A 23000-nucleotide genomic window follows, 5' to 3' on the forward strand; every position below is an offset into this window, starting at 1 on the left:
TGTGGAGCCAGGACTTGCATTCTAACTTTTTTTGCTTCCAAAGTATGCATCTTTCCACCTTATGACCCTTGAATGGCCAATGCTTTATGCACAGTATTTCTTAGAAATTTCCATACTGTTGGCCATAGATACAGCGTGTAAAAAAAAATCGTTTTTTCTTACTTGTATGGGCATTTAAGTGTGTTTATTTTCCTGAGTGAGGTATCCCAGAAGCAGAAAAACACACACAGTATAGACTCACTTATAAGTGGATACTAGACCTATAAGATAGGATAATATCTGTACACCTAAGGAAGATAAACAAGAAGGAGGATCCGGGGTAAGATGATCAACCTTCACTTAGAAAGACAAATTGGATGCACACTGGAAGTAGGAGAAAACAAGAAACAGGACAGAATCCTACCATAGGGGGCCTCTGAAAGACTCTACCTAGCAGTGTATCAAAGCAGATGCTGAGACTCATAACCAAACCTTGGGCAGAGTGCAGGGAATCATATGAACAAAGGGGGAGTTAGTAAGATCTGGAGAGGACAGGAACTCCACAAGGACCAAATACATCTGGGCACAGGGGTCTTTCATGAGACTGATTCTCCAACCAAGGACCATGCATGGATGTAACCTAGAACTTCTGCTCAGACATAGCTCATCGCAGCTCAGTATCCAAGTGGGTTCCTAGTAAGGGGAACAGGGACTGTCTCTGACATGAACTCAGTGGCTCAATGAACTTTTTGACCTCCCTCCTACACACACAAGAGAGGAGCAGCCTTGCTAGGCCACAGAGGAGGACACTGCCATCAGTCCTGATGAGACCTGATAAGCTAGGGTCAGATGGAAGTGGAGGAGGATCTCTCCTCTCAGTGGACTTAGAGAGGGGCAGGAAGGAGATGAGGGAGGAACGGAGGGGTTGGGAGGGTATGAGGGAGGGGGCTACAGCTGGGATACAAAGTAAATAAACTGTAATTAATAAAAAAAATAAAAATTTAGTTGAATAAAAGAAAGAAAGTGAGAGGGAGGGAGGGACTTAGAGGAAAGGAAGGAGGGGGAAAGCTCTAATCAAAATGTAAAGTTAATAATTACATTAATTAATAAAAAACTTTCCAATCTGAAAAAAATGTATTTATTTTATTTTATTGGTGTTTTGCCTACATGTATGCCTGTGGACCATGTGTGTGTAGATACCTAGAAAGGCCTGGATAGGACATCAGTCAACATTCCCTGGAATTCGAGTTAATAATGGCTGTGAGCAGCCATATGAATGCTAGGTATTGAATCTGAGTCCTGGGGACTAGCAGGCAGTGTTCTTAAACCCTGACTCAACTTTCCAATACTGTAGAACCACTTTTTAACTATCGATTTTCTTCTAAATAACATTTTTTAGATAGAGAAAAGTTTTATTTTAATTGAATTGAATTTTTTTGAAGATTTATTTTCATTTACGTGTATGCATATATGTCTGTGTGAGTATATGCCACATTGTACAGTTACCTTTCCTTGTAGATTAGAAGATGCCCTGGAGTTGCAGTTATAGGTGGTTGTGAGCTGCCTGAAGTACATGCTGAAAACTGAACTTGGGTTCTCCGGAAGAGCCGCAAGTGCTCTTATACACTGAACAATCTTTCCAGCACCAAGGACATTAAAAAATCTTTTTCAACCTTTACTAAAACAATTCAAATAATTTTACAATGCCTTACTGGAGCTTAATGTGAGCTTAATGGCTCACAACTGAACCGTCATTTCTGGTGAGGAGGAAACTGTGGCTACAGGTACATGATTTAAGTTTAGTAATGTACTACCATAAATGCTCCAATATCTTCAGGGACCAGATGTTCAGCACGGGGACTCCTGCCCAAACCTCCTATGAAAGGTACATCTTCAGTTCTTTTACGGCTTATGGAGGCATGGGAAATTGGCTGGCCCTTCTTAACACCAGCATAGAGTGCCATATTGCTGTTCTTAGGGTGCATCAGTGTCACCTCGAAGCTGCCCCTCCATGGCAATTGCACCCAGAGCTCTGGAGCCTCCAGTCACAGAGCCTGGCTCAGGGCAACAGCATGTCATCCATACTTGTGTTGGGTCCGGTAGTGTTCAGTGATGATGCTCACACTCCTGTTTCTTTCAGATTCCACCATTTCTTTCTCTTTTTCCTATCATGTTTGGCCAAGCTTCAGTCCTTTAGTCCTCTGCTTCTTCTAGCCAGAAGCCATGGCACCAACTTGCAGGTAACTGAGCCAATGTGGGGATATCACATTGGTGGAATAAGATGAAGAAAAAAATCACTGAGGGACAAACCATCTGCCCAACACATCAGCTTTCAAGTCCCAGGGACATTTTTGGTTTTTTATTTGTTTGTTTATTTGTTTTCAAGATAGAGTTTCTCTGTGTAGCCCTGGCTGTTCTGGAACTCACTTTGTGGACAAGGCTGACCTCTGACTCAGAGATCTGCCTATCTCTGTCTCCAGAGTGCTGGAATTAAAGCCATGTGCCACCACTGCTGGGCTGACATTTTTTTTTTTAAATTGGTTCTTCTAGGGCTGGAGATATAGCTCAGTTGGTAGAATGCTTGTATAAAAAGCACAATGCCCTGGTTCCCTTGAACCACATAAAACTAGGTATAGTGAGTGGTACACATGTGTAATCCCAACACTCATAAGGGATAATAGAGGCTGTGTAGTGGTTTGAATGAATATGTCCACAAGAGCTCACATATTTGAACAATTGACCTTCAGCTGGTATAAGAGGATCAGAAGTTCAAGAATCTTCTTAGCTATATATTAGATCTGAGGCCAGCCTCAAACAATCAAGCAAACCCTGAATAAAGAAATAGGATATTCTCTGCAAGAGACTGAGAAACTATTTTACAGGAAAGGGTTGATAATCTATAGGCTTTGTACAAACTGTCTGGTTTGTAAACATTTGGCTGAAGCACAGATTTGTTCATTTCTGTATCACTACTGGCTGATCTTTATGGTGACAGAAATGAGTTGGTCACGAAAGAGATTTGCTAGCTCATAAAAATTAAGTATTTACAGAGCAGCTTTCTCAGGACAAAGGTTGTCAAGATGTAGTCTATTCTACATCTCTATGTCCATAGCTAGATTGACCTGCAGTAACTCTTACTACTAATTTGTTCTGTGACAAACTTTCCCCTGCCTTCTGTCCCCTTCCTCTTGTTATTACATCTTGTCAGTGTTCCCAGGTCTTCTGACAGATCAGTGACCCATGCTCACATTCTTGACCCGCGATCAACTTCTAGTAAAACCCATCAAGTAGCTATCTACCTTATGTCCTTGCCTGCCCTAGACCTGGCCCTACCACTCACTACATGGGCCAGAATGTCAATTATACTGTCAGACCTGGCCCTTCTTTCTCTTTTCTGAGGCTCTGTGTGAAAATTCTCCTTTCAGATGTGAATTTTTCTGACTCATTCATTCTCTATTACTAAGCACTGCCACACAGACACACAAACACAGACACAGACACACACACACACACACAGACACACACCCACATGTAACCCATCTTGCTCTATACTTAATGCTTCAAAAAAGAAACAAACAAACAAACAGCTTGTGGGAGCCAGTATTCAACTCCAACATATCTAAGCACCTGAGTCTCAGCCAGTTTTAGTTTTTTTCCCATATATTTAGTCCTTTACAGTCTCACTTGTCATAGTTAGGCTACTGACCATTTCAACCTTATTGCTGCTGCTTCCATTTTTTTTCATCTATCCCTTCCTAATTACTTAGGTCACTTCAGGCTTTAATTCTGTCTTCTAAAGTGTAACACAGCCATAATTAGGCCATATGTTAATTAGTAGGATGATGCCTTGTGCCTTGTCACTGTGATGGATGTGGATCATCCCAGAAAGTGACTCGGAAAGGGGAGTTCAGTGGGAAGAAGAAACCTAATCTAACGTGGCTGGGAGTGACCCTTTGCACAGCAAAAATTGGTTAAAAATCAAGAGAAAATGGTTGTCTGTAAACGGGGGAAGAGATGGGGTCGTACCAAGAAAAAGAGCTAAAGCTGACCTCTTTTTTACTTTGGGAATGAGCTGTAAGTCAGAAGGCAAGCCTGAGTCTGAGGATCTACTAGTGATGGCAGAATCTCCTGAAGGATTGGAGTTGGTGGCCAAGGTTGAGGTCAAGGTCCCAAAGGAGGGCACAAGCAAGGTAAGTGTGAGACATGCCCTTATTTCTTAACATTGAAAATTGGGGGTGGTCAATCAAACATCAAAACATTGGTCTCTGCTTCTTGGGACACTGTGAGCCTCCTCTAGGGCAGTGGCCCTCAAGCTGTGGGTTGAGACCCCTTTGAGGGTCCAATAACCCTTTCACAGGGGTCATATATCAGATATTTACATTACAGTTCACAACAGTAGTAAAATTACAGTTATGAAGTAGCAATGAAATGATTTTATGGGTGGGGGTCACCAGAACATGAGGAACTGTGTTAACGGGTCACAGCATCAGGAAGGTTGAGAAACTTCTAGGGAATCTGAAAGACCGGAGCTCTAATAGCTCATGGTTGTTGTTTTATGCCAGCATCATGTTTATTCCCCTCCCACTTTCTGTTAACAAAATGTATTTTCTGACATTCTTGATACTGGACAGAAGTTGAGCAGAAGATCAGGTTGATCAGGACTGTTTCAGATATTGTCTACTGTACCACTTAGGAGAGAGTTTTGCAGCAAACTACTTACTGGGAAAATTCAATATCAAGTGGGATGATATGTGAATTACAAAGATACTAACCTTTCTCAGCCATCAGCCATACTGTGAAGGATGTTCAACCATCATTGAGCCAGCAGCCAAAATAGACATGATGGTCATCTTAAATTTAGACTTACAGAAAAGGGCATTGTACATAGACATTCTTAAAATATACTTAAGTTTGCTCTAATAAGTATTATTGCACTATTGGTACTTAGGTGTACTGAATTTCTACTATAGCACAGAACTTTATTGGTTTTTTTTCTGGTCTGTCTAACAATCCTTGTAGGAAAACACCATCACTTTCATTTAACTAGAAGCTTACAGACATTGCATCACACTCAAAGACCAACTGTTAATTGAGACAAAACTTAAATCTTCCTTTTAGGTATTCCTTTTTTTTTTTTTTTTTTTTTGATGGTGGTGTTGGTGATGATGATGATGACAAGTTTAGTATTGGTGGTTGAATTGGTTGAATGTGGGTCCTTGTACATAGTAAGTATATTCTTTGCTTCGGAGACTTATCTACAGTCACCTTTCTTTCCTGTTGCTTCTGCTATTGCATTTCTGTTTTCTTTTTAATGCAGGGTCCCATAATCCCAGACTACCATTGACTTAACAATGTACTCAAGTGTATCCTCAAACTTCCTTTTCTCCTACCTCTGTGATACAGGAATGTGCTACCTCTTCCAGTTTATGTGGCTCTAGGGACTGAACATAGGGTTTCCTGCATACTACCACCTGAACAACATCACTAGCCCATTTTGTCTTTTTAATCAAGAAAGATCTTGCTTTGTAGCTTTGAATTACACAGAACTCACAATCATTCTCCCTCTGTCTTCTAAATGCTAAATGATAGACATTAAATTTTTTCTGCATCCTTTTCTTTCTTTTAATATTTATTCTTATTTTCTGTGTATTACTATTATGTTGGTATTTACATATGTGCACCTCATGTGTTGTTAGTACCAGCAAAAAATAGAAGAGGGATTGGATCCTTTGGAACAAGAATTACATACTATTTGAGCTATCATATGATTACTAGGAATAGAACGTAGATTCTCTGTAAGAACAGCAAGTGCTCTTAATTACTGAGCCATCTCTCCAGCTCCCAGGTGCTTTTAGTTTTTTGTATCTTGGTCAGGAGTGTGTGTGACTACTAATGAAGGGAGCTGCTATACTCGAACACAGGCAAAGACAATACCTGCATGAATGAATGTGATTTATGCCCATGAAACTTAATTTACAGTTACTGAAATTCAAATTGATTATAATTTCCATGTGTTGTGAATTATTTGCTTCCCAGCAATTATTTAGAAATTGTAAAAACAAATGACATCCCGTGTTTGACCCACAGTCTATAGTTTGCTGATCCCAGCACTGTCCAAAACTGCCTTTCTAACAACTTAGAAAAATAATGAGCTGAAAGGAACTGTGATATGTGTCTCACCCAAGGGAACCTTGTTAGCCTTGGGAAAGTTGCTGGAAGGGAATAAGCATAAGACCAGAATTTTCATGCTGGGACTACTATCACAGATCACAGTAAATGATCTTGATATTATCCTCACTTCCCAACTGAAGTTTCTAACAGTTCCACTATTGTTTAATTTTAATCGTTAGAACATTCGAGAAGAATGACTTCCATTCTTGAAAAGCGAATCTAACGTGGCTCATTAGAAGCACAGTGATGGCTTACTCTTTGCAGTGTTTGCCATACAAACATGAGGGCCTAAGTTCGGATCCCCAGCACACTGAAATTCCAGTGCTTGGGAGGTAGAGATATGTTGTCTTAGTTAATATCACTGTGATAAAGCACTATGAGCAAAATTAATCTGGGGAGGAAAGAGTTTATTTTACTCACAGTTCCAAATAACAAATCGTTATCAAAGGAAGTCAGGACAGGAACTCGAACAGAGAAGGAACTTGGAGACAAGAGGTGATGCAGAGGCCACAAATGGATGCTGCTTACTTCCTTACTTCTCACAGCTTGCTCAGCAATGCTTTCTTATAAAATCCAGAACCACCAGCCCAATAATGGCACTACCCACAATGGTCTGGGCACTCCCGCATCATTCACTAACTATGAAAATGCCTTACAGATGAATCTTATGGAAGCATTTTCTCAACTGAGTTTACTTCCTTTCAGAAAATTCTAGTTTATGTCAATTTGACATAAAGTAGCCAGCATACAATTGGATCTCTGAGGCTGCATGGACAGCCAATCTAACAAAATCATTAAATTCTGCTTCTATGAAAGAACTAGTCTCAAAAAAACCCCACAACAAACAAACAACAACAATATGATGGACCATGATCTGAGAAGATATCTGGCATCAACATGTTATACACACATGTGCACATGAACATATATGTAAACATGGATACACAGGAAAATATCTAATTGGATGGTAGCATTATTCATAGGATAGAAACTGAAGAGTTGATTTATGGACAATGTCAAGAGGTGACATGTGAAGTTTGAAGCGTCTAATAGACATAAGTAGAGTGATTTATATAAAAGCTGAGGAACGTGAAGTTGAAATAGAAGACTAGACTACAGAAACCAATTGAGGAATCGTGAGAACATACTGTGAGTTTTAGCATGTTATGAGTTGAATGAAATCCTTGAGACCAATGCTTTCCTAATCTTAGCATTATTGCCAGTGGGGATGTGATAATTCTTCATTGTGGGTACTGCAACCTAAGGTAGTTAGCAGCAGAGGCCTTGGTTTTTTACTCACTAGAAACCAGTAGTGGATTCCTCTAACTGTGATGCCCAAAATAGTCTCCCAAAATTGTCATGTGTCCCTTGCAGAGAAATTACCCTCTGTTGAAAAATCAGTATTTGGGAGAAAGACTGAAGTAATCTCCAGTGCTTCCAACTTTGGAAGTCAGAAAGAAAAGGAAATTGGGGGAGACATGGGTGGTGTGGCCAAAGTACAAGAATGACTTACACGTGAATGCTGAATGTTTAGGTCAGACTTTGTTTGATGTTGACTAAAAGGCAAACATGGAGAAAAAACAAGAAGCAGTGCCTCAACACTCAGGGCTGTGCCCCACTGAGTATTCCCTGTTTCTTTTATGGGGTCTCCGGTAGTGACAGAAGAGACCAGAGCACAAGAAACGAAGCTCAAAGATCAAATTCTTTCTAACATGATGGGACCTGCAGGGGAGCAGTGGACAGAATGTTTCCTAGTAGGGAGTGATGTTTAAAATAAAGATGTTAAAAATAACATTTAGAAACCAAAGATAGAGACCTTGATGTGTTTCGTTCTGTTTTATTTTTGGAAATAATCTCCAGTGTCTAAAACTGTTACAGTCTGGGCACAGAAGCAAAAAATAAATAAAAAAAACCCACAGAAATAAAGTGGCAGTTTTGAGGAACAGCAAATATACTGAGGCCTTGCCACCTGGAGCAATAGCATAGATGCTTATTATTTTGTTATTTGAATGTTTAGTCTCATCATTCACTTCTTGATTTTTTTTAAAAAAAAAGAGCCTTTACTTTATGCTTAAAAAAACAGAGTGAGGGCCTGGAGAGATGATGGTTCAGTAGTTAAGACCACTTGCTGATCTCAGGACAAACACAGGTTTGGTTCCTAGCATTTGGCTCACAACTCTCTCTTGTTCTAGTACCAGGGGATTGAACATCCAACACCATCTTCTGAAGGGATAGGGCAGGAAAGACACTCACATACATATAAAAATAAATTAAAAATAGGAAGATATTGTGGCTTATCTCTCTACATATTTTCAAACTCAAGAGTTAATGTTTGATAAAAACCCAATATTATTAATAAAAACTTAATCCTTCATTTTGAAATTAACATTATCAGAACAAATCATTTTCTAGTCTCATACATAGAAGAATTGTGTGCTGTAGCCTCTTTATTTAAGCCTTCTACCCCCAAGGGAAGATAATAAACGTACTTGATGAAGTTATCATATGCAAATGCCTAGTTACAGCAGTTACTTTTCTCATTGTGATGACCCAATATCTGACAAATGCAACTTAAAGGAGGAAGCATCTATTTCTGGTTTACAGTTCAAGAGGATACAGTTCATCTTGGCAGGGAAAGCCCACACTGGCTTGTGAGCTACGGAAGCCTGTATTAAGGGTAGGACTTACCTTTCAGTTAGATTTCACTGGAAATGTTCTCATAGAAACATCAAAGCTGTAAATCACAAAAATTATGGGTGTGTGTGTGTTGGGGAGAGGTGTCTTTATATAAATACACATTGGTGTCCCTGTGCATTTGTGTGCATTGGCCAGAGTTTGATCTAGGATCTCCCACTGAATCTGGAACACATCAATTTGACTAGTCTATCTATCTAGCAAACCCGAGGGATGCTTCTGTCTTTGCCTATACCCACCATCCCTGCCTCATATTAGGGTTACAGACAAATGCCATGATTTTAAGCATGGGCATGGATGCTGGGGATATTAACTCATACCCTCACGCTTGCACAGCAAGCACTTTACCACTGCTCCATCTCCCCATTCCCACTGGGCATTTCTTAATCCAGTAAAGTTGATAATTGAAATTACTATCACAATAACAGTGTCTAGTGCATAACTGGAGTTGGAGAAATGTTAAAAACAGATTAATTTTTACTTTTCTGTGGTGGTGGTTACACAACTCTAACCAAGTGGGAAAAATTTCACAGAACTATATACTGTACCCCATGCCCACAAAAAAAATATGTAGAAAAAGTTAAATCCGAGTCAGATTATTATTTAAGTTAGCATTATTGTATCAGCATTGTAGTTACAAAAAAATGTTCTCACATTAGACAGCTCATAATTGACTGTAATTCCAGCTCCAAAGTAATATGTTGCCTCTGGCCTTCTGAAGCATCTATACTCACTTGGACTTACCCACACACAGACACAGGTGTGTACACATAATTAAAAATAAAATTTGTCTTTAAAACTTAAGAAGACTTATTGTAGGTGAAAACTGTCAAAAAATAAACTAACTTAATTTATAAATTCATTTTCTGGACATACCAAACACATCTGTAGGATTTTTAAAAGTTTTTGGATCCTTAGTGAACAAATCACAGCCATGCCTTTTATACTCTGTTCTGTTGCCGTGATAAAAAGGCAAGAAAAAAAAAAAAACTTGAAAAGGAGAAATAGTAAGCCAGGTGTGGTGGCTCCTGCCTGTAATCTCAGCACTAAGGAGTGAAAAGCAGGAGGATAAAGGAGGGCAGGTCACACTGTAAATATGAGGGCAGCCTGGTGTGTGTATTGGATTTCAGGACATCCAGGGCTACTATAACAAGACACTGTCTAAAGAAAAAAAATCGGGTGGTAGTGGAGAGATTGCTCAGTGGTTAAGAATGCTTGCAGTACTATTATGAGGATCAGAGGTCTGATCTCAATAACCATGTTGAGTGCTTCTAACTCCAACTCCAAGGAATATGATATCCTCTTCTTGCCTCCAAGGACATGCACATCTATGTACACACACACACACACACACACACACACACACTACCTTTTTTTAAAGGAAGGATTTATTTTGGATCAAAGTTTTAAATGGTTCAGTCTGTTGTCAGTTTGTTCTATTTCTATGGGTCCAATGTAAAGCCATGCAACACAGTAAAAGGAGTGAGTGGGCAAAAAGAAGAAAAAGCAAGACAATGAAGAGCTGGAACAAATTATGCCCCCAAGGCAACATCCACATGACCTATATTCTCCAACTGGACCACATATCTTAAAGAATCTGCAGCTTCCTAAAATGGTTCTACCAGCTGGCAAGCAAGTCTTTAACATATATGAACATGTAGAGGACACTTCGTATTACTACTGTAACAGTTACTGTTACAGTATTAGGTTAAAGGGGACTGGTACAGATGAGTGGAGAGAAAAGAATCAGTTACTCCCTCTTCTTACAAGATGAAGGGCAAGAGACATAGTCTATTCCAGGCAGAACACCAAGTAGATCAACAGAAGTGTCCTTAGAGTCCTGAAGAATACTCTTAGAAGAAGCATAATTGATGAACATCTTTGCCTGGAGATATGAGCAGAATATATGCCCAAATATAAGGGGCTCTGGAATAAAAGTCAAATGGTAATTTTGCTAAATTTGAAGGATAAAAATATCTTATCTTTTTCCAACTTGAGAAGACATCATTTAGGACAAGAGTTGCAATGGCCAAATGGCTACCTATAATATTTTAATTTAAACTTTAGTTATGCATGTGTATTTTAGAGTCCATGGTATGAAAACTACACTATTACACAAACTGCTTGCTTTTGCTCTCATATTTCATGCTGCAGTTTGTTTCAAATGCCACACATGTATTTTGATATTCACTTTTCCTCCCTGAGAAACTTTAAAGCATGATGCTATATTCCTTTCCATGATTGCTGTGCCTTTTGAATCTGAGTACAACTGCAAAATTAGAAGTTAGATCCAGATTCTCATCTTCCTACTCAGTGAGGGGCACCACAGTATAAATACCTATACATTTTTGTATGTATTTGTGTGTGAGAGGGTATGCTATGGTATACATGTGGAAGTCAGATGACAACTTACTGGAGTTGGTTCTCTCCTACCATACAGGTCTCAAGGTGAACTAGGGTCCTCAATCTTGGAGGCAAGGAGGTGCTTTTACTCACTGAGCTATCCGTCTAGCTCAACCTACGTGTATAATGCATTTTAATAAAGTTTTTAAACCTTGCATTAAATGGCACCCAGAACTGCAATTTGAAGTAATTTCTCCAGAAATAATGACATAATTTGTGTTCAAGATGATTTTTTTAACTTCCTCCATCATGCTAGATGACCTCTATAAGCATCCAAATCTAACTTTGATTGAGGTCATGTTGGGTTAATGTGTCTTTTCCAAGTAGCAATTTGTTGTTCAAAATAAATTAATTGAGAAGCTGTCTTTCATATGGCAACCTTAATAAAGAACTTATTTTTGATGTGGTAATTTTGAGGGAAAACGTTCTCTTATATTTGGGTATAGGCAGAATTTGGGGGTGGAGGTTATTAGAAATTTAGGGATAGAGCTGGGCAGTTGTGTTGTATGCCTTTAATCCTAGCATTCAGGAAGCAGGGACAGGCGAATCTCTGAATTCAAGGCCAGCCTGGTCTATAGAGTGAATTCCAGCAGAGCTAGTACTACACAGAGAATCTTGTCTCAAATATCCAAAGGAGGAGAAGGAGAAGGAAGAAGAGGAAGAAGAAGAGAAAGAAATAAAAAGAAAGAAAGAAAGAAAAAAGAAAAAAGTAACGAGAGAAGAAATAAATTTGGGAATAAAGGAAGCTAGTTGTCTATTTTAGTATAAAATTAATGAAAACATTTAGTTTTGATAATAAGAAACTGTGACATAAAGCATATGTTGTGGAGGTATTCAGCAAGCTACATAAAGAGTCTGAGGGCAGCCTTAAGATAAAAGTGCATAATATGAAAATCATCCAAATGTGAGGTGAAGAACCATATCATAGGTAGTAAGTAGGGAAGGAAAGAAGAGGCAGATTTAGAATTGTTTGAGATGATAATGAAATGTTTTGTCTCAAGCGTGAGGGTTCCAGGAGATGGACATAAGCAGGATGGCTTTTGACTGGTTAGTGAGTAAATATACTGTTGTGTTTTCTATACACAAGTGGATGAACTACGGAGAAAGCTATTGTGAGCACACAAACTCTTCCTTTCTGTGTCCAGTTCAGGTACGAAGACTCTAGAGATGAAGGAAATTCATGAACATCTCCCAGAGCTAATATAACCACAGCTGTGAAAATAAAGAAATTTCAAAACAAAGGTGTTTTGTGTAAAGTAACAAGGCTGAGTTTGGGCTCTAAACATTTAGTTATTTTATTTTTATGAATGTGTATGTGTATCAACATATACATGTGTGTGCCAGCATGTGTGTGTGTGTGTGTGCGCGCGCATGTGTGCCTGGTGCCAAAAGAAGTAAGAAGACATACTTATAGGCAGGTGTGAGCCGCTATGTGGGTTATAGGACTGAAGCCAGATTTTCTGCAAAAGCAGTAAGTACTCTTAACTGCTCTAGCTCACAAAAGAGGTTTCCTCATTAAAAAAAAAAAAAAAGATTTACTTATGAGTCAGAAGAACAGGTGAGTGACCTACCTACTAGCTGAACTCTCTACTCCCTAGATTCATACCCCAAAGACCCATTCCACTATATCCCCGACCCCTGCCACCTCACTGCCCTCCCTGAAGACATACCTTTGCTCCCAACTCTAGTGAATTTTTGTTGCCCAAGTGCAGTCCCTGCCAGTCAGAAGAACAGACTTCAGCTTCACAGGATCAGACCACAACAATCATAAGAACACCTGACCAGGTACAGGCCTCACCAATCAGAAAAACTGGTACAGGCCACTATAGCTTGAAGAATAGGCACAGGCCAAACAAACCTGAAAATCAGATAGGCTAACTCAGGCAGAGACTCCCTGCTGAACCAGAGATCACAGGCCACCAGAACAGATAAGCAGCCTACCAGTAGAACTCTCCCACTTAATCAGTGTCACCATTCTCCATTTCCCTCCTCCTCATCGCATCCCATCACCCACAACTTGGGTGGAAACCCCCTGCTGTACCAAAGGCCAAGCTAACTGCCAGAAGTCCAGCCTCCAACTTGAACAGAGACTCCCTACTGGATAAAAGGTCACATTGGAGGCTAGAAGTCCAGGGTACAAAAACCAGAAGACAAAAGAGGAAACAGAAACTGAGGAACAAAAATACTCATTCAGCAGAAACTCTGAAATCATCACCTAACCCTGTGATTATCCCAAACTCAGATAAAAGCCAGTGTAAGAATGCAATAAACAATAACCAGGGAAATTTGGCACCACTAGAGCCCTGCTCTCCGGCAGCAGCAAGATCTGAAAATTCCTCACTCAGAAAGGCAAACGGGACAGACATAAGAAGAGGGAGAAAACAGGGAAAAGGACAGGAGCCTATCATAGAGAACTCCTGAAACACTACCCATTAGGGTATCAAAGCCGATGTTGAGAGTCATAGCCAAATTTTAGGCAGAGTGCAGGGAATCTTATGAAAGAAGAAGGAGAGAGAAAGACCTGGAGCTCTACAAGGAGAGCAACAGAACCAAGAAATCTGGGCACAGGGGTCTTTTCTGAGACTGATACTTCAACCAAGGACCAGGCATGGAGATAACCTAGAACCTCTGTACAGATGTAGCCCATAACAGCTCAGTATCTAACTGTCTCTGACAGGAACTCAGTGGCCTGCTCTTTGATCACCTCCCCCTGAGAGGGGAACAGCCTTACCAGGCCTCAGAGGAAGACAATGCAGCTAGTCCTGATGAGACCTTATAGGCTAGGCTAGACGAAAGGGGAGGAGGACCTCCCCTACCATTGGACTTGGGGAGGGACATGGGAAGAGATGAGTGAGGGAGGATAGGATTGGGAGGGAATGAAGGAGGGGGCTACAGCTGGGATACAAAGGGAATAAACTATAATTAATATAATAAATAAAAATAATTGGACAATGTAAAATAAAAGGAAAATTCTAACACAGCCAAAGCACAAGAAAATGACCTTAAAACCAACTTTATAAAAAGGATAGCGGTCCTTAAAAAGAAACAAAAATTCTTTAAAGCACTCCAGGAGAAGATAAACAAAAAATTAGAGGAAATCAATAAATCCATGACAGGATACCAAGAAGGTCAAGAAAAAACAAACAAACAAACAAAAACCTGGTGAAGGAGACTGATCAAGAACTGGAAATGTAAAAGGTAGCAATAAAGAAAACACAAATTGAGGGAATTATGGAAACAGAAAATATGGATGAGTGAACAAGAACTACAGACACAAGCATCCCTAACAAAATACAATAGATAGAAGCAAGAAATGGATTCATCAGTCAAAGAAAAGGTTAAATATAAAAAATTCCTAACACAAAACATCCAGGAAATCTAGGACACTATGAAAAGACCAAACGTAAGGATAATAAGAATTAGAGAAGGAGAAGAATCCCAGCTCAAAAACTCAGAATATAATTAACAAAATAATAGAAGAAAAATTTTCTAGCCTAAAGAAGGATATGTCTATAAACATACAAGAAGCTTACAGAATATCAAATAGATTGGACCAGAAAAGAAATCTCTCCGCACCCCTGCATACCACATAATAATCAAAACACTAAACATAGAGAACAAAGGAAGAATGTTAAAAACTGCAAAGGAAAAATGCTAATTAACATATAAGGCAGACCTATATAATTTCACCTAACTTCTCGTTGGAGACTCTAAAAGCCAGAAATCTGGCAGATGAGACCATGGATGCCACCCTAGACCCAGCATTTTACCATTGATGGAGAAAACAAGATATTGCATGACAAAGCCAAATTTAACCAATATATATCCATAAATCCAGTGCTAACGAAGGTACTGGAAGGAAATTTCCATCCCAAAAAGGATAACTACATCCACAAAAATACAGGCAATAATCTCATACCAGCAAAATCCAAAGAAGGGAAGCATACATGTGCGCGCGTGCACGCACACACACACACACACACACACACACACACTACCAACACCAACAACAAAATAACAGGAATTAACAATCGTTGGTTATTAATATCCCTCAATATCAGTGGACTCAATTCCCCAATAAAAAAATACAGGCCAACAGAATGAATGGGAAAACATGATCCATTCATCCTTCTGTTGCATACAAGATACACACCTCAACATCAATGATAGACATTATCTCAGAGCAAAGGGTTGGAAAACATTTTTTTCTAGCAAGTAAATCCAAGAAGCAAGTTGGTGTAACTATTCTAATATCTAACAAAATAGACTTCAAACCAAAATTAATCAAAAGAGAAGGGGAAAGACGTTTCATACTCATCAAAGGAAAAAATCCCACAAGATAACATTTAAATTCTTACTATCTATGCCCCAAATTGAAGGGCACCCACTTTTGTAAAATAACATTACTAATGTTTAAGTCACACATTGAAGCTCACACGTTAATAGCACTAAGTCCCTTCATAGAGAAATTAGTGAGATCTCATACTAATGACTTAAGAGCACACCTGAAAGCTCTAGAACAAAAAGAAGCCAACATACCCAAATGGAGTAGATAGCAGGAAATAATCAAACTCGGGCCTGAAGTCAATAAAATAGAAACAAAAAGAATAATACAAAGAATCATTGAAACAAAGAGTTGGTTCTTTGAGAAAATCGTCAAGATAGACAAACCCTGTCCAAACTAAACTGACTGGACTCTGGGGTGCTCGCAGAGATAAGGGAGCCTGTAGGGGTCTGACATAGATCCTCTGCGTATGTTATGGCTGAGTAGCTTGGTGTTCTTATGGAATACCTAACAGTAGGAGCAGGGTCTGTCTTTGACTCTTTCCCCATTTGTGGGACACTATTTCTCCTACTGGATTGCCTTGTCCAGCCTTGAAGTGATGGTATGTTCCTGGTGTTATTGTATACATGTTATACCATGTTTGGGAGGCATGTTCTTGTCAGAGTGGAGGCAGAGGTGGGGTGGACCTGAGGGAGGAGGGGTGGAAGGACTAGGGAGAGAGGATGGAGTGGAAACTGCAGTTGGAATGTAATATATGAGAAAAGAATTAAAATAAATATAAAAAGAAAATGAAAACAAAACAGAAGAAGAAAAAGAAGTATAAACACACCTAAGAGGACACAGGGAACAAATAAAATGTTGTATATAAACCATTACATTTCTTCAATCAGTTGTTGGCCATATTTGATTTCTTTATCATGTTATGTAACATTTTTAACTGTGTACTTTGTTTACTACGAACACATAGTTTTTATTATAGTTTTTTTTATTTTTTCTGTAATAATAGATGTTTTGTTATAAGAAAAATGTTTTTACTTTATATGTATGAATATGAATGTTTTGTCTGTATATATACATGTGTACCACAGAGGCCAGAAGAGGGATTTGGATCCACTGGAACTAGAGTTAAGGATAATTGCATGCTCCATGTGGGTTCTGGGAATTGATCCCAGGTTCCCGCAAGAACAGCAATTTCTTTTAACTGATGATTCATTTCTCCACCCCATGGGTATGGGTGTTAGCAATATCATCATTATTAGAATTGAGGAGCAAGAATCTAATGATGGAAAACAGGTGAAAATATGGGTGGTTAAATTAAGAAAGTAGTCAGTATCACGACAAAGGATATTAGCAATGAGAAATATGGAAGGACTTACAAGTTCCATGAGCTTCTAGTCAAGGCTCTGAACCCCTCAAAAGATAGAACCCTTTTTGTCTGCTAACAATCAAAAACAGCTTGGTGATGGTGTTTAAAGAAGTTGAATGGACATAGTCAAACACCTTTGAATGTGATAATAGCCCCTTATACAAACAAATTAACATGCTCTTTCCCCATACTTGCCCATGGTTCTCCTGTACACTCTTTAACTTGGGCCCTTCTTTTGTCCTCCTCAGAACCTCAAGGTCACTCCTAGCACTGTTTGCAGACGTCAGTGGATCTGTCAGGTTGTTACTGATACCTGCCTCATTTTTCCAGTCTCCCTAATTCTAACTAGTCCATTACATATATTGGTGGGATTTTCTGTGAAACGGATTTACCTGAAGATACCTTTGTCTTTCTGATTACTGTGAAGGAACTATGGACACAGATACTACAGTGAGGGCACGTTTTTCAAGCAGGCTTTGAAATAGTTAATAAAAGTGACCTTGAGTGCCTTGTCTTTGAAGAGCAGAAAACCATTCAGTCGTACTGCAAAGGAAAAAATCCATCCATTAGTTGACCCTTAAAATCCCTTCCTGCACTAAAAACCAGTAGTTTTCTGATGCCCAACAGAGTATAGAAATCTGGAACATCAGGTTGATAAGGGACTTTAAGATGTCATCTGCTTTGCTTCCTGCCAAAGAAATACTACATCTTTTCTATCACTTTATTGAAAAAAAATTCCGATTCTTTTTATTATTGCTAATATTTTAAAAGTTTACTCTTTGGAGACCTTTCAGGTACTTAGCAACACTAAAAAAGAAATACAGAACTCCCAGACTCCCCTGACCCATGCACACAGGCACAGTTTCCTCCACAGTCTGCACTCCACACTTGAATGGTCCATTCATCACAATCAACCTACTTTGACACATCATTCTCACCCAGAGTCCATAATTGACACTAGGGTTTTATTCTTGCTGTTGTACACTCCACAGTGTTTGACAAATGTAAAATGATAGGTATCCAGTATTGTACAATAGTTTTGTTACAGAGTAGTTTCACTGACTTAACAGTACTTTGTTTGGGCTTTGCCTGTTCATCTTATATTCCCTGTTATTGCCAATCAACTGCTAGTACTTTTTGGTTTTGCCTTTTTTCAGAATGTCTAACAGCCAAACTGATTGGATAACACTCATAAATACTTTCCATACCAAGATAGTACACTTTATTTTTAGTGCTAAATAATACTTCTTTGTCTGGATGAACCATAGTATCTTTCTCCATTCACTTACTGAACGATATCTTGATTGCTTCCAGCTTTTGGCAACTATGATTAAAACATTCTATGAGCATTTGTGTACTGATTTATTTGTGGACATATGTTGATTTGTTTCATTTTTTTTCTTTTCCATTTTTAAATTTTCATTTTTATTAATTACACTTTATTCACTTTGTATCCCCCCGTGGCCCCCTCCCTCCTCCCCTCCCAATCCCACCCTTCCTCCTTCTTCTCCACACATGCACCTCTCCAAGTCCACTGATAAGGGAGGTCTTCCTCTCCTTCCTTCTGATCCTAGTCTATCAGGTCTCATCAGGAGTAGCTGCACTGTCTTCCTCTTTGGCCTGGTAAGGTTGCTCTCCTCAAGGGGAGGTGATCAAAGAACAGGCCAATCAGTTCATGTCAGAGATAGTCCCTGTTCCCATTACAATGGAACCCACTTGGACACTTGAACTGCCATGGGCAACATCAGTGCAGGGGTTCTAGTTTATCTCCAGCAATGGTCCATGGTTGGAGTATCAATCTCAGAAAAGAACCCTGTGCCCAGAATTTTTGCTTCTGTTGCTCTCTTTGCAGAACTCCTGTCTTCTCCAGGACTTATTATTTCCTACTTCTTTCGTGAAATTTCCTGCACTCTGCCCAAAGTTTGGCCATAAGTCTCAGCATCTGCTTTGATACACTGCAGGGTAGAGCTTTTCAGAAGCCCTCTGTGGCACACTCCTGTCCTGTTTCCTGTTTTCTCCTTGTTCTGATGTCCATCCTCTTTACCTTTCTGTACAGGGTTTGAACATTTAGCCAGAGTCCTCCTTCATGATTAGTTTCTTTTATTAATTTTTTATTAATTATACTTTATTCACTTTGTATCCCCCCATAAGGCCCTCCCTCCCTCCTGATCCCACCCTCCCAACCCCTTCTTCACGAATGCCCCTTCCCAAGTCCACTGATAAGGAGATCCTCCTCTCCTTCCTTCTGAACTTAGTCTATCAGATCTCATCAGTTGTGGCTGCATTGTCATCTTCTGTGGCCTGGTAAGGCTGCTCCCCCCTCAGGAGGAGGTGATCAAAGAGCAGGCTAATCAGATTATTTCAGAGGCAATCCCTCTTCCCATTACTATGGAACCCACTTGGACACTGAACTGCCATGGGCTACATCTGTGCAGGGGTTCTAAGTTATCTCCATGCATGGTACTTGGTTGGAGTATGAGTCTCTGGGAAGACCCTTGTATTCAAACTTCTGGTTCTGTTTCTCTCCTTGTGGAGTTCCTGTCCTCTCCAGATCTTACTATTTCCCACTTTTTGCATAAAATTCCATGCACACTGCCCAACAGTTGGCCATAAGTTTCAGCATCTCCTTTTATAGTCTGCAGGGCAGAGCTTTTCAGAGGCCCTCTGTGGTGGGTTTCTAGCTTGTTTCCTGTTTTCTCCTTTTTCTGATGTCCTTACTCTTTGCCTTTCAGGATGGAGATTGAGCATTTTAGTCAATGTCCTCTCTCTTGATTACTTTCTTTAGATTACAGATTTTAGTAGGTTTATCCTATACTACATGTCTATATGAGTGAGTATATACCATGTGTGTCTTTCTGTTTCTGGGACAGCTCACTCAGGATGATTCTTTCCAGGTCCCACCATTTACCCACAAATTTCATGATTTCCTTATTTTTTATTGCTGAGTAATATTCCATTGTGTAGATGTACAGCAATTTCTGCATCCATTCTTCAGTTAAGGGGCATCTGGGCTGTTTCCAGCTTCTGGCTATTACAAATAAAGCTGCTACAAACATAGTTGAACAAATGTTCTTATTGTGTACTTGATCCTCTTTTGGATATATGCCTAGGAGTGGTATGGCTGGGTCTTGAGGTAGCGCTATTCCTAGTTGTCTGAGAAAGCACCAGATTGTTCCAGAGTGGTTGTGCAAGTCTACATTCCTACCAGCAATGGAGGAGGGTTCCCCTTTCTCCACAGCCACTCCAGCATGTGTTGTCACTGGAGGTTTTCATCTTGGCCATTCTGATGGGCTTCATTTTTTTTTTTTTTTTTTTTTGTGACTGGGTTTTATGGCCCTGAAGTCACTTTGTAGCCAAAAATGACTCTTGCCTCCACCTCTCCAGTGCTGGAATTATAAGAACATACACTTCCTCCTGCTGTGGTGGTTTGAATGAAAATGGCTCCTATCTGCCCCAACTTGTTCCCAAGTTGATAGTACTATTTGAGGAAGTGGTGCACACTTGCTAGTAGAGGAAATCTATTGAGAACGTAAAGCAGTGATTTTCAACTTTCCTAATGCTGTGAACCTTTAATACAGTTCCTTATGTTATAGTGACCCCCAAGCATAAAATTATTTTCATTGCTACTTCATAACTGTAATTTTGCTACTGTTATGAATTGTAATGCAAATATATGTGTTTTCTGATTGTCTTATGCATCCCCTATAAAAAGATTCAATCAAGCAACAAAGGGTCACGACCCACAGATTGAGGGCTGCTGGTTTAAATTCTTGCCCAACTTACAGTTTGCTCTTTCTGCTTATGTGGTTGAGAAGGTGAGCGTTCAGCTTCATGCCCCAGCCACTCACTGTTTACTGCCATGTTACCTTACTGTAATGGACTCTTATCCCTCTGGAACCATAAGCCAACAAACAAACAAACAAACAAACAAATTAACTAAATAAATAAATAAAAACAAAAACAAACAAATTAAAACCTCCTTTCATAAGTTACTTTTGATCGTGGTGTTTTATTACAGCAACAAAAAAGTAATTAATGCAGGGAACTTTGTGCTGTTTATGGGTGAGCTTAAGACTTTGTACATATTAGGTAAGTGTTCTACCAACTGAGCTTCATCCTTAGTCCAAGCAATAGTTTAACGTTCTTTTGTTGTTGTTGTTGTTGTTTTTTAGTAATACCAAACAGCATGATTGTTGGATCATATTGTAGGAAGACATTTAATTTTGCATGAACCTACCAAACTGTCTTTCAAAATGGCTGTACATCTTGTTTGATTTCCTTCAGCAACAAATGAAAGTACCTGTTGCTTTACATCCTTGCCATCACTTGTTTTGATTTTGCTCTTTGAATATTGGCCATTCTTAAATTCCTTTTGAATAACCAAGCCATGATATTTCATGTTAGTAATTCGGTGCATATTTAATGGCTGAGGAAAAGAGCTGATAGGGAATTAAGCTGGGATAAGGAGTAATAGAAGCTCCTCTACATGGATACAGAGTTCGTTCTGGCTATGGGCAGCACATTTTCCTACCAGCCATGAAATTCTCATTTACAGTAGTATAGTATCAACCTCCCTTATTGGTATGCTGGGGCTTGTTGTTACTGAAAATCGGGGTTGCCTTTTGTGGGTTTTCACTTTTGTAGACAAAATAATTTAAAAATGTACTCAAAAGGAAGCTGAAGATCGTTTTGTCATATTTTTGAATGAAAAACAAGCAGGCAAACTGTATATCTTGGTAGCTGCTTGGAGGAGTGAGAGAGAGAGAAGAAGAGAGAAAGTCTTAGTTAAGATCCAAGAAAGCAGTTAGGCTCTTTGATGAGAGCATCTGCAAGCAGCTATGTGGGGGTGAGGATTCTTCTGAGAGAGGAAGAATGCCCAGTGCATTAGAACAAACAAGCTTAGAATTTTGGCCAATATCTGAAACCAAGAAAGAAGAAAAAAAGAGAAGTTCTAGTTTTTGAGTTAGAACTCAGAAAACAAGGCAGGGCTTAGTAGTAAAGATCTGTACATAGCACAGTCTGCAGAGGGGGCTTCTGAGGTTTGTATGTACCTGTCTCATTAAGGGGCTAGTTACTCTTCCTATCTTTTTTACCATGTTTTCTGTCTTATCAGCTTTCCTGAAGGTTGGTCTCCTGGTTAGGCTTAAAAGTCTATATTAGCCAGGGTTCTCTAGAGCAGTGGTTCTCAACCTGTTGGTTGCAAAGCCCTTGGCAAAGCTCTATCTCTCATAATATTTACATCATGATTCACAACAGTAGCAAAATCACAGCTATGAAGTAGCAACAAAAATAATTTTATGGTTGAGGGTCAACACAACGTGAAGAAGTATATTAAGGGTTTCGACATTAGGAAGGCTGAGTACCACTGTTCTAGAAGAACAGAACTGATAGAACGAATCTCTCTGGATATACATAGAAAGGAGATCTATTAGAATAACTTTCAAGATGTGATCCATCTAGTACAACAATGGCTGTGTAGCAACAGAAAGTTCAAGAATCCAGTCCACGAGACTGAATGACTCATCTGGTCTTCAATATCCACCAGAATTCTGAAGAAGTAAGCTCTAATACCAGTGACTTGCTAGCAAGAGTGAGAGCAAGCAGGGAAACAGTAAAGTCTCCTTCTTCCATGTCATTCATATAGGTTGCCAACAGAAGGTTGGCTTCCTCTGTCAAAAGAGCCAGATTAAGCCAGGCATGGTGTGGCATGCCTTTGAACCCAGGACTCAGAGAGGCAGGGCTGTTACACAGAGAACACTTGTCTTGAAAAAGAAAAAAAAATCCAGATTGAAGGTGAGTTTTCCCACTTCAAATAATTTAATTAAAAAAAGTCCCTCACAGGTGTAGCAAGCTGCTTGCATTTTAGTTAACTCCAGATGTAGTCAACTTGACAACCAAGAACAACCACCATATACTCCCAGCTGGACCAACTCTTAAGAGAGCAGACAGTGGAGGGCTGGAAAGCTACCTCAGCAGTTAAAAATGATTTTCTGCTCTTGCAAAGGGCTTGGATTTTGGTTCCTGCACCCATATGGCAGTTCACAATTGTCTGTAACTCCAAGTCTGGGAGATCTGACACCCTCTACTCATATCTCTGGATAC

General features: G+C 39.5%; 1 long non-coding RNA gene across 1 annotated transcript in view; it reads left to right on the top strand.

The window, feature by feature from the left end:
• The first annotated feature begins 3879 nt into the window (after positions 1-3879).
• The window catches only part of LOC132650147 (uncharacterized), a 102368-nt gene continuing 83247 nt past the window's right edge, over positions 3880-23000 (top strand). Inside the window, exon 1 of the long non-coding RNA XR_009588539.1 lies at positions 3880-4169. This is a non-coding gene — a long non-coding RNA (uncharacterized LOC132650147). The remainder of the gene's footprint in view (positions 4170-23000) is intronic.

This window comes from Meriones unguiculatus, chromosome X (assembly GCF_030254825.1).
Source record: "Meriones unguiculatus strain TT.TT164.6M chromosome X, Bangor_MerUng_6.1, whole genome shotgun sequence".
NCBI lineage: Eukaryota > Metazoa > Chordata > Mammalia > Rodentia > Muridae > Meriones > Meriones unguiculatus.